Raw genomic sequence first — 14,937 nt, forward strand, 5'->3', positions numbered from 1 at the left:
AAACCTCCATGTGAAGCAGTGTGATAGTTCTTCCAAGGTTAGTTTATTACTCTTTTCTCAAGAGCTTGAGGTAATATGACATCTTAAAGATAAGCTTACAGTTTCAATTGCCTTCATAGATGGACAAAATCCATGATTGTACACTTAAATTAAATGTGCCTAAGGGAGTGAGTTTATTTTCTGCATCCACTCAAGCACGTGATTGAAATAAACAGCATGATCCTAGCAACATAGCATGCCAGCTATTAATCCACTAAGTACCCTATTAGTACCTGTCACTTTGGATTAGCAATGAGTTTTTTTATGTTCGTCATGTATTTAAGTGTTCTGACTGTTGGATGGATTAAATCTCTCTTATTCAACTAATTCCCAAAAAGCATCCATCTGGAGAACCTTATGCCTTAGAAGTCTATTTCTCAGTAATAAGTCCAAATAAGATGGGTTTTATCATCCCAGAGAGTCACTCAGGATGAGGTAATGGAAATAATAATTGGTTTATAGAGTGTTAAGTTTTTGCTGCTGGAAACCTGCTCATACATAAATAAAATGGAGATATTTCATTTCTGTCAAGCATTTATGTTGTACAGTGATTGATTTAAATATATCAGGCAACTTAATTATTAGTGTACCTGAGTATCATTTAAAATGTAAACTCACTGGGTGAGGATTTTTCTTTTTCTTCTTTCTGTATAATCACCGTCTCAAGTCTCACGGTGCATGATTTGGGCTCTTTAACTGCTGTCATAAAAGAAATAATAATGTCTGCAAAACTCCCAAACTAATACCATTTTCTCTAGTAATAATCTAATCACTTCATCTCTCGAGTATGCCACTGAGCCATGCTGGAATACTGCTTAAGAAGGACAACTTGGACATTTATGCCATTACTTCTTTAGTCAAAACATAGAGTATATCTCATGCTTTCTAGATCACTGCATGAGCCATGTTTCTCTCAACTTCTTTGAATTATCAAGATCAGTCATTTTGAATCGAGAGCAGAATGCAAACAACAGAATTAGATTAATAATGGTGCGCAATTGACAACATCTAGAAGGACCATAAAAAAAAAAAAAAGAATGCAAAAAACACTTCCCAGAGGAAACTATACAGAAGGACAGTGCTGCAGATTCAAGCCCTGCTTTTGTCTAAGTAGCAGAGACAACGTGGATGTACAGGTGAGGACAATATAGCTGCTATTTTTGTGCAGCCATATGAAAAACTTGTTGACCATTTACTGAGCTCTTCATTTCTCTGCTCAGGTAATAGCTGTTGGAAGAAGTTTTGACAGCATTCCCTTTGGTGGTATCAGTAAGAGATATCCACCAATTGTTTTTCTTTGATCAACATCATAGAACCATTTCATGCAGTTTTCTCATGGTAGTTTTGAAACCAGAATCTCCCAAGCAAAATTATGTTTTGTCAGGAAGAGGAGATTGAAGTATCTGGGAGTCACCAAAATTTAACCTGAATTGAAAGCATTCAGAATCTTGGACTTCTGGCAAAGAATCCTTGTCTGGATAATAACCAAGAGCACAGAGATAATACCGGGAGGAATTTTTGGTTACTCTCCTCCCTGTCTTACCTCCGAGGGTATTGAAATTAGGGGGAACAAGAAAATCCGTTTTGCTGATTAGTTGCAAGGTTCTAGAGATCTCCTGCTCTCTCAATTATTTTTGCAATTTAGGATTTGAGTTAATGAATTTGAAAAAGTTTTTTGAAGGGAGGAAGAAATAAAACTTCAGAGGATCAGCAGCGATTATTTTTTTTTTTTGGCCAGTTGAATTTGCACTAGCATTCAGTGGTGGGATGTGAGGATGCTGGATCTTCAGCTGGTGTGTTGAAGTCTGTCAGATAGAAACCTAGCATTTGCTAGCATCTCCTAGCATTTTCCCCTGCATGACTCCAACAAAACAATACTCATTTACTATGAGTTCTTTGTGTACCAATAAGTATCCAGTCTTGCAAAAGAATAGTATAGTTGTATTCTCCTAAGTAGCTGAAATAACAGTTGTGGTCTAAGTTTGTTTTGATCTAATAACTGTTCTGATTAAAGTTTTTTAGTAAGTATTCTATAGGCTTCAGGAAACTGCGGAGGGATGGTGTTTTCAGATTTTCTTCACAAGATAATCATTGTTTGCTGCTTGCATGACTGGTGTATCTATCTCAAGGACATGCTTTGGGTTCCACATTTGAGGATGCTCAGAATTTCTATATATTGAAACAAAGTTTTTATTCCCTAGTTCTTTCTTGAAATTTCCTATCATTTGCCCATTCCAGTCAAGCTACTGTTTAAACTTGAAAATACTGCATTTTATGAGATAACTCAGCTGCCAGAAGAATTAGCTTTTGACAGATCTGAAAAGTAGTTGTTCTTTCTAAAGTCACAAGAAGTACAATATATTTCCTTCTAGGCACCCCAAATTTCTGCCTTATAGTTGTCTTTTTTGCTAGGATAATAACAATTCTGTGACATTGCTCAGACAATCCGGTGTTTTTAGAATTTCTAGTCTGATTTATGGATTTCTGATCACCCTCTAAGCTGACTTCTGGGACAAGTTTTCTCTTGCACTTCAAAATCAATCCAAAGCATTCATGAGAAACAATGTCCAACAAGGGATGTAAATCCCTTTTAAAAAAATGCCTGGTGTTTGGAATAGACTTCAGAAGCATCATCAATGCCCTTTTTGTCTCCTAAGAGTGCTCAAAGAGAAATAACTTAGTGATGCTCTTCCTTATAACCTCCTGGTGTATGAGAGATTATGAGGCTAATCAGACACATCCTTGTGCTGAATAGAACTACGTTGGGAGTCTGTAACAGGGCAGCTTCAGCTGCAAGGGAAGTGACAACTGAACTGATGGATGCATCTCCTGGACTAGGTGCCAGTTGAGCAGTTTGTTTTACTTTAATGTGTAGTTCCAGGTGAGATTCTGTGTATCCCACTACCTGTGTGTTGCTGTCAGCTCTGTCGTTTCAAGGGCCTAACTCTTATACTTTTAATGATTTGCTCCAGAACAGATTTTTGTGAAGTTAGATTATTAAACTTTTTCTGTCTCCAGCAACTGTTTTCTGGGAGTCACCTTGTACTCACATCTGTAGATTCAATCCTGTATAAATCTGCAGAAATGTTTCCCTGTATGCGGTTCCAGAAACCAGGACTGGATGAATGTTCTAGCACAAAATAGTTTTGCCCCCCAGCAATCAGCTGCATAATCTGGATATAACCCAATTAATCTTCCCTGATGGAGTACTTCCTATTCTGTTTTTCTATTAACTCTCTAAAAGGTCATTAATCTATCTGATCCTTTGTTTAGTCCCAAACAGCTTGAAAAAGAGTTATCTTGTTTGTTTGTCTGCATCTCTATGGCTGTTGGTTGTTTCCAAGCTTAGGAAGAATTCCACAGAGGAGCAGTGTTTAGCTGAGCTGTTGGTGTCAGTGAGCTATTTGTATGTTAGAAGGATTCATTTACAGATGCAAGGGGAACTGCCCTGAAAACTACTTTAATCAAAACAGGACTGAGAGATGTGAGAAGCTTGTGGTAAATATGAATGGGAAAATATGAGAAGCACCCCTTGCCCCCTTTATGCATCAGTTGTGGGTATGTGGTAGTGATGTTTTCTGTCACACAGCTTGAGTTATTTCTTCCCTTACTTCTGCCAGCATTGCATGTTTTAATTCCAGCAGCGCAAAAGGATTACAATCTGTGCAAGTATGGAAAGGAGTATTTGGACTGAGAGTAAAGTGATTCTTAAATCAAAGGGGAAAGAAAGCTGGGGATGGTTTGTATCCCATTCAATTCACAATCAGTGATCTGACATCAGCAGACAACTCATATAGGGGGGCTTATCTTTTTGTTTCATGGATATCTAGGATACTGCCATTTTTTGTTATCTCAGTTGAAAAGGGATTGTTCTGGATAAAAATTTAGGTGAAAAACATGAGTCAGTAGTAGAGTATGTTCCACAGACTGAGAAAGGAAATGAATCTGATGTTCTTTTAAATGCTGCATGCTTTATAACATAACCATAGGTGCACAAAACACTTAATGAGTCAAACTGAGGTTTTATTGACTTTTTTGGTTGACAAAGGTGGAATCAGCTCCTGCCCATCATAAGATACAGGCACTATAGAGCAGTGCTTCTTTCTTGTAGGGCAGTGATGCTTACTGGCTTCTTTCTGGCCCATCACTCTGTGGTACCAGTGTATGCATCTCCATGCCTCTTTCTTCCACATTCTCCAAATGCCTTTTAGATTTTGAAGCTCTCTTTCACTCCGTTAACACACCTTTAGTACAATGACACACTCATTTATCCTGGGGTTTATAAACACCATGGCAGTGAAACTATATCTGCACATGCATTCTTCATTCAATCTCTTGGAAAGCTCCACACCCATTTTTCCTTCTCAATAAAAATCAGCAGTTACGCTACATCAACCTGTATCATCAACAACAACAACCTCACTCCAATAATGCTGGATCTTTCCTTCCAGCAAAAGCAATCAATTTGTTATCAGAACTGCAAATATTAGATAGCTGTAATAGCTACACTGAAGGAATTGACTACACTAATAATGTTTTAATTTTCATGCTCAATTTTTCTATAGCAAAAGAAAATGAGAACACTAGTTAATTCCCCTTCCTCTTCCCCACTCTCCCATTCTCTCCAAAAAATAATTTAAAAACTTGTATGGCAGACGCTGAGGGAGAATGATGAAAACCAATCAAAAGTTGCCCTGTATTGTGTAGTACACAGTATAGCATAGAGCAACAGCCTTTCTGTCCTGGCACTGTTTTTCTAAGTTAGGTGGAGAGGGAGGGAGGAGTGTACCAGGCCACTGTACCGTATGAGCTGCTGAGCTCCTCCTTGTACCACAAACTTGTCCTGTCAGTCACATGCTCTCTCTAGAGAGCTTTAGACAAAAGAGGTAGTAGAGACATACTAGTTTTCTACAAGGCACCACCATAACTGTGGGTACGTACTTATGAAAATCCAGACCATGTTAAAGCATTTGTCTTTGTTATAAATTTTAAAAACCACACTAAACAACAAAACCAAACAACAACAACAAAAACAAACAAACAAACGAAGAGCTCTTCATCTCACTCTTGGCTCTCTGGCTCTTGAGCCAGACCATGCAAGGAGAGACTAAAGCATTACTTGTTTTCGCTAGTGCCCAAGATCCCCAAATACAATCTTAATAACTGGGCACGTCCTTCAGTTGTGAGATTTCATGTTATTTTGAAGATGTTGCCATTACGTCTTCCAGAGGGCATGTACTCCTATTTAATATTTTAGGAAGAAATTGCAATGGAAAATGTAGCCCAGATACATAAGGAATAACTGCTGAGTAGAGAGTTTTTTACTCCAGTTGATTACTGAGTTAATTTGCTTTTTCCTCTTGGTTATATAAACCTAAGAACTTGTGGACCTTGCATTCAAGGGAAGAAAAAAAAAGTCATCATATATTATTTTCTTGAATCATGAACAATTTTGTTTTTTTAACAGTCTGCAACAATATGGCCTGCTCCTTATTGGCAATTTTGGGATACTGATTTGATCCATACTTGACATGATAATAAGTAGTAATGCACGCCTTACTCAGGGAACAGTAACAATTTCATTTTTGAAATACAGATTAAATAACACTGGGTAGAAGTAGTGCATTTCATTTCTTAGATATGTTCTCCAGTGGAAGATTGAGTTTTAATGTTGCTGTATATACTTTGAAAACTGATGTTTACATTAATAAATATCGGTTATTTTGAGATTTTAAAACAAAAAAATGAATGATTTTTCCAAATATTATTGTCTTTACTGTGAAGTATAAGATGTTTTGAACCTCGGTAAGCAAAATTAAACCAAAGCTTTGAAGGAAAACTTGCAGAGCAGTTCTTTCACTTTGAAATGCTTTGAATGAATATAAATGGAAGTGCTGTTTTCTGAATTCTTTTTCACGGAATAATTTTTCCTATGCTACTTTTTTTTTTTTTCCTGTACTCCTTTAAGTGTATTAAAAATATATATCTATTTTAATTTATATTTTTAAGTGTTAAAAATATACTTTTCAGTACTTATTTTTCATCAGAATGTATTTCAATAAATAACAATTTTATTTGCAGGAAACAGGAAAGTTCCACATTAGAATGCACCTCTGATGAACTGGAGCTGTATGTGCCCACCTTGAAGCTATAAGCACCCTGGGCACCCATTCCAGAAGGATGCTTTTGTCAGGTAGGCAAATATCTTAACTGATACTGGAAAAACAAATGTCTGTCAGTTTTTCTCACTTTAGCTCATCTGTGTTTGAGTGGCGGTAAGCAGAATCTCAATCAGTAGAAATGAAAACTATATAGTGATAAATGATGAAGTGTTTTAGGCTTACAAATCAGAAGTGTAACTGCACAAAGAACCAGTGCTGAGCAAACCCAAAGCCACAAATATTTAAAGACCACATCAAAAAGAAGTCTTCCCATTTAGACTTGTAAAGTCCATACTGTTCATGAACAATAGAGATGCTCATCTCCAATCTTCCAAGGTTTGTATTTGTCACATGCTTCCTGCTGACAATATCTTCATCGTGAAATGGATGTTGTGTATACTTCTAAGTGTTTTTGGTCTTTGTAGTGCTCATGTGTTTCCCATTTCAACAGAGATTTACAAGGGTCTAAACCATGATTTATTTATGAAGACTAAATGTTTCTGCTAGCCTCAAGATAGCAGAAATACAGATTTCACAGAATTTGTTAAATTTTTATGTGGCTGAAATAATATGTATCAAGCATGTTTTAAAGAATGAATTGATTGTGGGGTTTTTTTCCTTAAATTTTTTTTAGAAACTTTTCAATTTCTTTCCAAGAACCCTCCCCAAACAGCAGGGAAAAATGTAGCTCACAAGCAACTGCACTCTGACTCATGGCAGTCTGACAAATCTGTGTCTCAGGTTTTTTCGCAGAGTACCATTTTCCCATTTTACTTTGTCACCACACTGAGAAGTTGATTCTGAAATTTAAACCATCTCCAAAAAAGACTCAGTGCACAAATGCTTACTATTTTTCAAGTTTCCCATTGACACTGCTCAGAGATTCCAACTGTCTTAATGAGTCTCTCACTGCTGTAAAGCAGGAAGCTACATTTAGCAATTGACCTGGATCATGGAGGGCCATGCAAAAGACTGACAGCATCTCTGGCAGTGAGAAATCACTATGGAGCTCCAGTGGTTTCCAAAACCTAAGGCTTCCGTGCTATTTTCTGCAGCCAGGTTGGAATTTAGGGCTTGACCGAACATAGTCCTTGTGGCATACTCCTTTCATGCTCTGATGTGGGCAGTGAGGAAGTTCTCTTCTGCCTCACTGCCACAAACTCCTGCAGCTGTGTTTGTCTTCTTTATTTCACTCCTCTGGGCCAAAGAGGAGATAGAAAGGAGCTAAAAATGTTTTCATTTCCTGCTAATCTTAGATGTATGTGTATCTAATACAATAAACTGTTTCTTCTGTCTATTGTTGAATCCCTATCCATTTGCTTTTTGGATGGTATTCTCAAAGACTTGTAGTGACATTTGGACTTCAGCTCTGCTTGAAAAGCAGTGGGAGCTTGCTAACAATTTCATTTCTGCAGCTTTTTAAGAAAAGCCTAGCTTTAGCCTGGATGTCCTTCAAATTTCCCCTTGGTGCTGTGCAATAGCAACAGTTTGGTCTGTGCAGTGGAATTGGCTGAGAAACCGTGGAGACACCTCCTGTCTCCTGGAGCCAAGCATGACCACACAGACTACCCGTTTGTGGTGCCTGCCAGACCTGGGACAAGCTGACTGATGTATGCTGTACATTTTTGCTGAAAGCAGTGTTGAGAAGTTGTATTGTGTGTCCTGGCATGCAAATGAATGAGTTTGGACTCTGATCTGTGTGAGTCAAGGCAAAATTTTTCACCTGGTGCATGCTAGTGACTTGAATGCAGCCTTCTGGCATCCAAGACAAGTACCTTTTATCTCCTGAGGCTGTGGAGTACAAGAACGTTTCTTCTCATACGTGCAAAATTATGCACAGTGTATGCAAGTCGAAAAGCTGCCTCCCCTGTTTGATAGTAGGGAGTCTCAGTAATCAGCTGTTGGTCTTCTCTGACTCTTGTTCATGTTTCTTTGTCTTGGGACTTCTTTAAAACACCAGTATCACTGACACCAGCTGCAGGCGAAGAAAAACTCTAACAACTTGTATTTAATAAATTGCAGTTCTCCTATGATGTGGAATATCTTACACTACCATGAAATAAATCCCTTATTGGTCTGCTAGTCATTAAATAATTCCTCCAACTCAGTTTATGTTTTCCTGTTGCCAACTTGGAGACTTAAATTGCTTTCTCAGTTAAATCATCGTCTACTAATGATCCAGCTGAATTTTTATGCCCAACCTATCCCCAGGAGAATTTTATATACGCTGTAATGATATTGTTTGCTTGGGTGCTAGCAGTTAAGTGTTCCAGCACCTCATTTTACAGTCTTTGATACATTTCCGAGAGAGAAAGTGCTTAGGCTGTTTATGAGAGATCAGGAAGCAGTTGTACTAAGGCTGTAGCACAAAGCACATGCTCAGCTTTATTTAGATGCTCCAAACTTTACCAGTAATTAATATCCCTCCCTACGCTGGACAGGTCACATCTCTCCTTTGCCAATGTGACCACATTAGTGGTGTCATAACCACAAGCAGCAGAAGTGAAGGGACTAGGTACATGGCACTGCCAGGTGTATGGCATGAGGCATCTTGTCTTGACAGAGCCCAGACAGCCTTTTGCTGTATCTGCTCAGTTTGCAGGCTCTGGGACATCTCCCACTGCTTCCTTGGTTTATTTGATCCTGCACTAATTGTGAAGCTGAGCTGAAACAACCAGAAGAGCTGGCTTAGATAGGTTTTTTGCATTTCTGGACTGTCAGAAATAGAAACACAGTTTTATATATATATATATGTGTGTGCGTGTGTGTGTGTGTATGTATATTTTAACTCACAATACAGGCAGTTTGGGTATTTCAGAGATTTTGAAACTTTGCAGCTTAAAGTTTCATTCTATTCTAGCTTGGATTCCTGCCTGCACCTAGGGCCAAGTGCCTGCTGCAGGAGAACTGAGGCACTGCTGGCTCCGTTCCTCCCTTTCCTGGCAGGAAGGGTCTCCTTTACCAGTGCATCTGCTAAATTGCTTATCAGATTTTCATCTTAGCATTGTTCCTTCTGATATACTGCACAGGGGGTGTGCATTCATCATTCCTGCCATTAAACATGAAAAGACAGCTATGCTATTGAATCACTAGCTGTCATGGCAGTTGGCTTGGGGTAAGTAGCCTGACAATGGTTGCTGTCCTTGCTGCCTGCAGAGATCTGGCTTGAGGTAGACATAGTATGATGAGCTGAATGTTCTATGTGTATGTGATGGAGTTGGGGCAATTTTTCCTTGCCAGCCCAGCTTTAGTCCGAAACAGGTAAATAATGTTTTCCTTTTAATTTCAGAAGTCTCTGTTTCATTTTTGGGGGCTGTATTAAGCAAAAAAAAAAAAAAAAAAAAAAAAAAAAAAAAAAAAAAAAAAAGAGTTTTAAGAGACCACTGGAAATGTCTTTTTTTTTTTTTTTTTTTTTTTTTTTTGTGAGCGCTACATGAGTGAGATCATCACACAGGCAAAGCGTCTCTTTTGAAATCCGACTTCCTGCCAGGCTGTGCAATTCAGTGTACAGGTAATTTTAAAGATGTTCTGAAGTGTTATGGAGTAAGGTATTAGAAGAGTAAGACAGCAAAGTTTTAGGGAGTTATGTTTTAGTTCAGGATTGCATGCTGCATGCATGTAAAACAGTAGTCATTGGTGCTCTCTGCAGGCAGCAGGATTGAGTTTTCTGCAAACAAAATGAATTTCTTCCTAAAACTCATTATTTCCCCATTTCTTGTGCTATAGTCAATGCTCTTCATGTACTTGGTAGAGTTCTGTGGCACTTTGAGAAAGACTGTGTAAATAATAAGCTAACAATTTGTATTCATCTAGTCTTGTTCATGCTGTTTGAGATCATTAGGCAGACAGTATGCCCCCTCCTACCTGTGTCAAATTGCTGTGTGATTTCTAAATAATGATTTTGTGTCATATCGCTTCAAGAGGTTAACAGAAACTCCTGGACTGTAAATATAATTCTGGTACTTTGTATTTCATATTGTAAACGCGTGTCATGAAAGTCTGCGCTACGTAGAGCAGTCTTGGTATTGAATTTGCAAATCACAGATGATTTGCAATCACTATATTAAAACATCTAGGACAAGGTTTGGGCAGCATCAGTGTTGTGCTAGTTCCCATTAAGATCAAAGGGAATTTTTCCACTGACAAGCAGCTGGGCAACACTGAGCCCTAGGGTTAAAGGCACATCTTTCCAATCACAGGTAATATCAATCAAACCAATTCTTTCTCTTGTTTGTTTACTTTTTGAATGGATACGACTTGCAGCTTCAGGGGGAAAAGAGCAAAGCAAGTCAATTTGATAATCTCCTGTTTGTTTCCTGGCACTGTTCAAAATGACATAGCAGTTTATATTTATTGACAGGAGAGGAATACGTCTGGATATGAAGTTTTAACTGTCACAAAATGCAAAACACCAAAACACCACAGCAATTCATTAAGTTGAGACCCTAAGTTATAAATTAATAACTCTAACCCAGAAACATCCAGAGGAGCCTACTCTCAGGCTTGGAGTAGTACTTTTTTTTATCTGCACTGAAGTAAGCTTCCAAGCTGAGTACATGCAGTAAGCTTCACTCCTCTGATTATTCAGATAGCTAGAGATAAACATTTTAGGCTGGGGGCAGAGGGGCATGTATAACAGATATAGAAAAACTTGAGAAATCACCTTGAAAGTTTTTTGGAGCTCTACTTCTTTGAGAATTGCAGCCCTTACAGGAACAGCATTTATGGGAGAGGCAGATTGTTGCAATTGTCAACTCAAGACATTTTCAAAGTATCTGACATCTGTTACTGTTTCGTGCATGAAACTTCAGATGACAAATAAGATGCAAGCCTGTACCCTTTTGTAAAGAGTGAGCCAGCTTCTCCCAAACCAATGGTAACATTTCCTTGTTGCCTATCAGTTCCGGCCTTTAGTCAGCTCAAGGTTTTACCGTATCTAGGGAGGAGTGAGGGAAGGGAAAGGAAGGGGCTCATTTGGCTAGGAAGACCGCTTGCCTCTCTCTACTCCCTCAGCAGCATTTGAATTTACTTGCTGCTTAGAACAAAAGATGGCTAAAGGGCAGGGATTGTAAAATAAAATGTTCCTAAACCATACCTGAGAACTCATGATGGGGTCGAGGAGGATGACATCCAAATTGATGCCTCCACAGTGGAAAAGAGGGCAGTCAGAGCACAGCTATTTTAATTAGGCACTGGAGAATCTGTATGGGAGCACACTGCAGGAAACCAGGCTGCGTAGTTCAGACTAGTTGTTATTAACAGGGTAGCCTGCAGGGTCCCTGGGCTTGCAGTGAAAGTTTGTTTATAATGCAGCACATTCTCCACTCTGCAGTAAAGAAGTGTGGATGGAGTTTAGAAATCAGATTTAACTCATTGCTGGGACTAGCATGAGCTGAAAACAGAAACCTAGACTGTTCTTCTGCTATCCATGGCTTTTCTCTCTTAGAGTTTTTACTTGTTTTTGCCCTGAATCTCATTTTCTATGAATTGTGAGTCAGGCATACTCCTGTGAGTGAAATAAAAGAAAAAATCCCCAATTTAATGGGAAGGGATTCCTTTTGGATGGAACAAAGTACATTTTATTCTCTATGTTTGTATGAGAGAGAGCAGTGGTCTTTATTTGGCAGGTGCGTGGGCACACTCTCTCTGAAGTACACAGTAAAACAAAGCGTAACAAATGTGTATTTACTAACATGAGGAAGTCTGTGCTGCAGTCAACATTTTGAAGTTCTTAGTGGAGCTCAGGGAATGATTTGCACTGAGTGCCTTCATGCAGGTTTACTAACACAAAGAAAGGTGTTGGTGTAATATATGTTTGAAACATTGCTTGGACTTTCTCACACAAAAAATCTGCTGCTCTTTCAAACTTTGCCACGTGCTGAGCCAATGTAGAAAAATGCTTAAAAATCCCTTGTCAGATATTTTGTTAGATGAGAGAAAAGACAAGAACACAGGTGAAGTATGCAGAGGGCCGACTTTCACTCATTTTTGTCTTAAATTTATAGTCTATTAGTTGCAAATTTAACCAGATGGAGAACAACTCTGCTAAAAGCATTAGTTGCTGTATGCTCCATGATTTTCTGAAACGCTTTGGGAAAAGTCAGACGCTGGACTTCAAAGAACTCTTTATTCAGTAGGAGGTTATTCTGTTTAAGACAAGAGAGTGCTGCTTAACTGAAAGAGATAATTAGAAAGCAGTAGAAAATGCCAGTGCTCCAGCAGTATGGAAAAATGTAAAACACTATTATTGTGTGCACTAGGCTTCAAAATGAGAAAACTGTACAGAAAATAAGGTTCAGAAAATCAGCATGCTAACAGATAATGAAAGGAAGGCTGCTCCACCCTCTTGTTGCTTGTGGTTTTGTTGTGAGGAGGCCAATGGAAAGAAAGACAAAAGAGGGGAAGCACTTGAAGAATCAATGTATTCCATTTGGAGGTAAGAAGAAATGTGACAGAGGCCTTCTCTCTTCTCCTGCTTAGCTGTTGTTTTTTTTTTTTCCTGCAGTTTTTTTTTTATATAATCTTTCACTTGAGACTGGATATTTTCAATAGGATGTGTATCTGATCTTAAATAATGTGGGAGATATTGGTGGAGGCATATAAGATCTCTATTACTCATTTGAACAGATCATTTATGCTTCTTCTTTCAATATTTAATTGTTTCAAGTAAAAATGTTTAGAAAAAATCTCTACAGATGGAGGAATAATACAGAGCATGGATCCTTAACTAGCACAGCCAGTTTCTTCAGAGCCAGTAGTTACATCCAAGGAGCTATTTGGTGAATAAATAGTTAGTTGGATGATCAGTGCCAGAGGAGGTTATGTTCAGCTGCTCTATGTCAAGGTGGAGGCCAGTCTGGAGTGGTGTCACCCACGGGTCCAACATTTTTACCAATGATATAGGCCATGGGATTGAGCATACTCTTCACAAGTTTGCCAATGATACTAAACTGACTGGTGCAGTTGGTACAATACTGGAAGTGACACCATCCAGAGGGACCTGGATAAGCTTCAGATAAGGTCCCACAAGAACTTAATGAGGATCTAAAAGACCAAGCCCAAGGCGTTGCACTTAGGTTGGGAAAATCCCAGATATGTATACATACTGGAAGGAAAACTCACTGAAAACAGCCCTGCAGAGAAGGACTTGAGGGATCTAGTGGATGAAAGGCTTAATGCTAGCCAATGCTCTCACAGCCCAGAAGGCCATCTGTGTCCTGGGCTGCATCAAAAGAGGGCTGACCAGCAGGGAAAGAGAGGTGATTGTTCCCATCTGTTAAGCCCTCATGAGGCTCCACCTGGAGTACTGCACCCAGGCCTGGGGACCCCAGTGTAAAAAAGACTTGGGGCTGTTGGAGCAAGTCCAGAGGATGGCTGCAAAGATGATCAGAGGGCTGGAGTATCTTTTCTATGAAGAGAGGCTGAGAGAGCTGGGCTTGGTCAACTTGGAGAAGAGAAGGCTCTGTGGAGACCTCACTGTGACCTTCCAGGGAGCTTATAAACGGTGGGGATTACAGACATTTTGCGTGGTCTAATAGTAAAAGGATAAGGAGGAATGGCTTCAGACTAAGATGGAAGATTTGGGGTAGGTGTTAGGAGGAAATGTTTTACTCAGAGGATGGTGAGGCACTAGTATAGGTTGCCCAGAGAAGTTGTGGATGGCCTATCACTGCATGTGTTTAAGACCCTGGGCAGCCTGATTTAGTACATGATTTAGTGATTACAACCCTCTGTAGGAAGGGGGTTTTGAATCAGGTGATCTTCAAAATCCCTTCCAATGCAAACCTTTTTGTGATTGTCAGCTCCATTTTTCTCTTAAGCATACAAGACCCACCTAAGCACAGCCAGAAAGCCACTACATCTGTGAATCTGTTGTTAGATCCAGGAAGGAAGATGTCAGCTTCTGCAAGATAAATCACTGTTTTTTCTGCACTCTCCACTCGGATGTACAGGAAGTGATGGGAGCACACGTGCTATCCTGTGTCACTCGTAAGCTGTCAGTGGATCTGTATTTTTGGTTTGCTGTCACTTTTGTATTAGGGGAAACATGATTTGGACAAAGATTTGGGTGCTCACTGTACATCATTGTCCTCTATTCATAAGATTGCTGTATTACACAACAAAGTTAAATAGTGCTTAAATCGTCTTCATGTGGAGTAAAATGGGATTGCTGTGATGATGTTGAGATTTCCCATATCTAGCTAGATATTTACTTTGAAAGGAAGAAAAGATGCTTGATTTAGTCAACTAGGAGACCTTCTCTGTGCAGTCTTTTGCACCAACCCTGAAGTAGGGCTTTTTGTATGTGTCAGAATTTGGACGGCACATCTTTCTCTTTAAATCCTTTAAAGCTTTAAGGATTCTACATTAAAAACAACCTAAAGACTATTAGATACATTACATACCATTTTTGTGTAAGTTGAAATGTTCGTGGATGATCTAGTCATTTCAGCTTTTGTCTCATTTATTGTTGTGATTACTATGCAATTATTTCGCTGGGTTTTCTTAAGTGTTTTGGCTACTCTGCTGACAAGAGTTCTGAAACTGTCCGCCAGTCCAGCCCCAGATCTTTTGGGCTTGCTTACCCTGGTTGCCAGTGCTGTGTGAGCTGAAAATTTGTAAAAGAGTGGTTCCTTTTCTTTTTCTTTTTTTCTTTTCCTTCAGACTCTTCTCTTGGTGAGAATTCATAGCTTTTGTGGTGCCTTCTGTGCACTACGTACTTATAGAGGTCCCTTTT

At 39.1% G+C, this 14,937-nt stretch overlaps 1 long non-coding RNA gene across 1 annotated transcript in view; it reads left to right on the plus strand.

Annotated features, from left to right (window-relative positions):
• LOC146544455 (uncharacterized) overlaps positions 1 to 14,937 on the plus strand; it is a 178,204-nt gene that overhangs the window by 142,968 nt on the left and 20,299 nt on the right. The window contains exon 2 of the long non-coding RNA XR_014882778.1: positions 6,121 to 6,232. This is a non-coding gene — a long non-coding RNA (uncharacterized LOC146544455). The remainder of the gene's footprint in view (positions 1 to 6,120; positions 6,233 to 14,937) is intronic.

The sequence above is a fragment of the Meleagris gallopavo genome, chromosome 4 (genome assembly GCF_905368555.1).
Source record: "Meleagris gallopavo chromosome 4, MGAL_WU_HG_1.1, whole genome shotgun sequence".
In the NCBI taxonomy this organism is placed as follows: domain Eukaryota; kingdom Metazoa; phylum Chordata; class Aves; order Galliformes; family Phasianidae; genus Meleagris; species Meleagris gallopavo.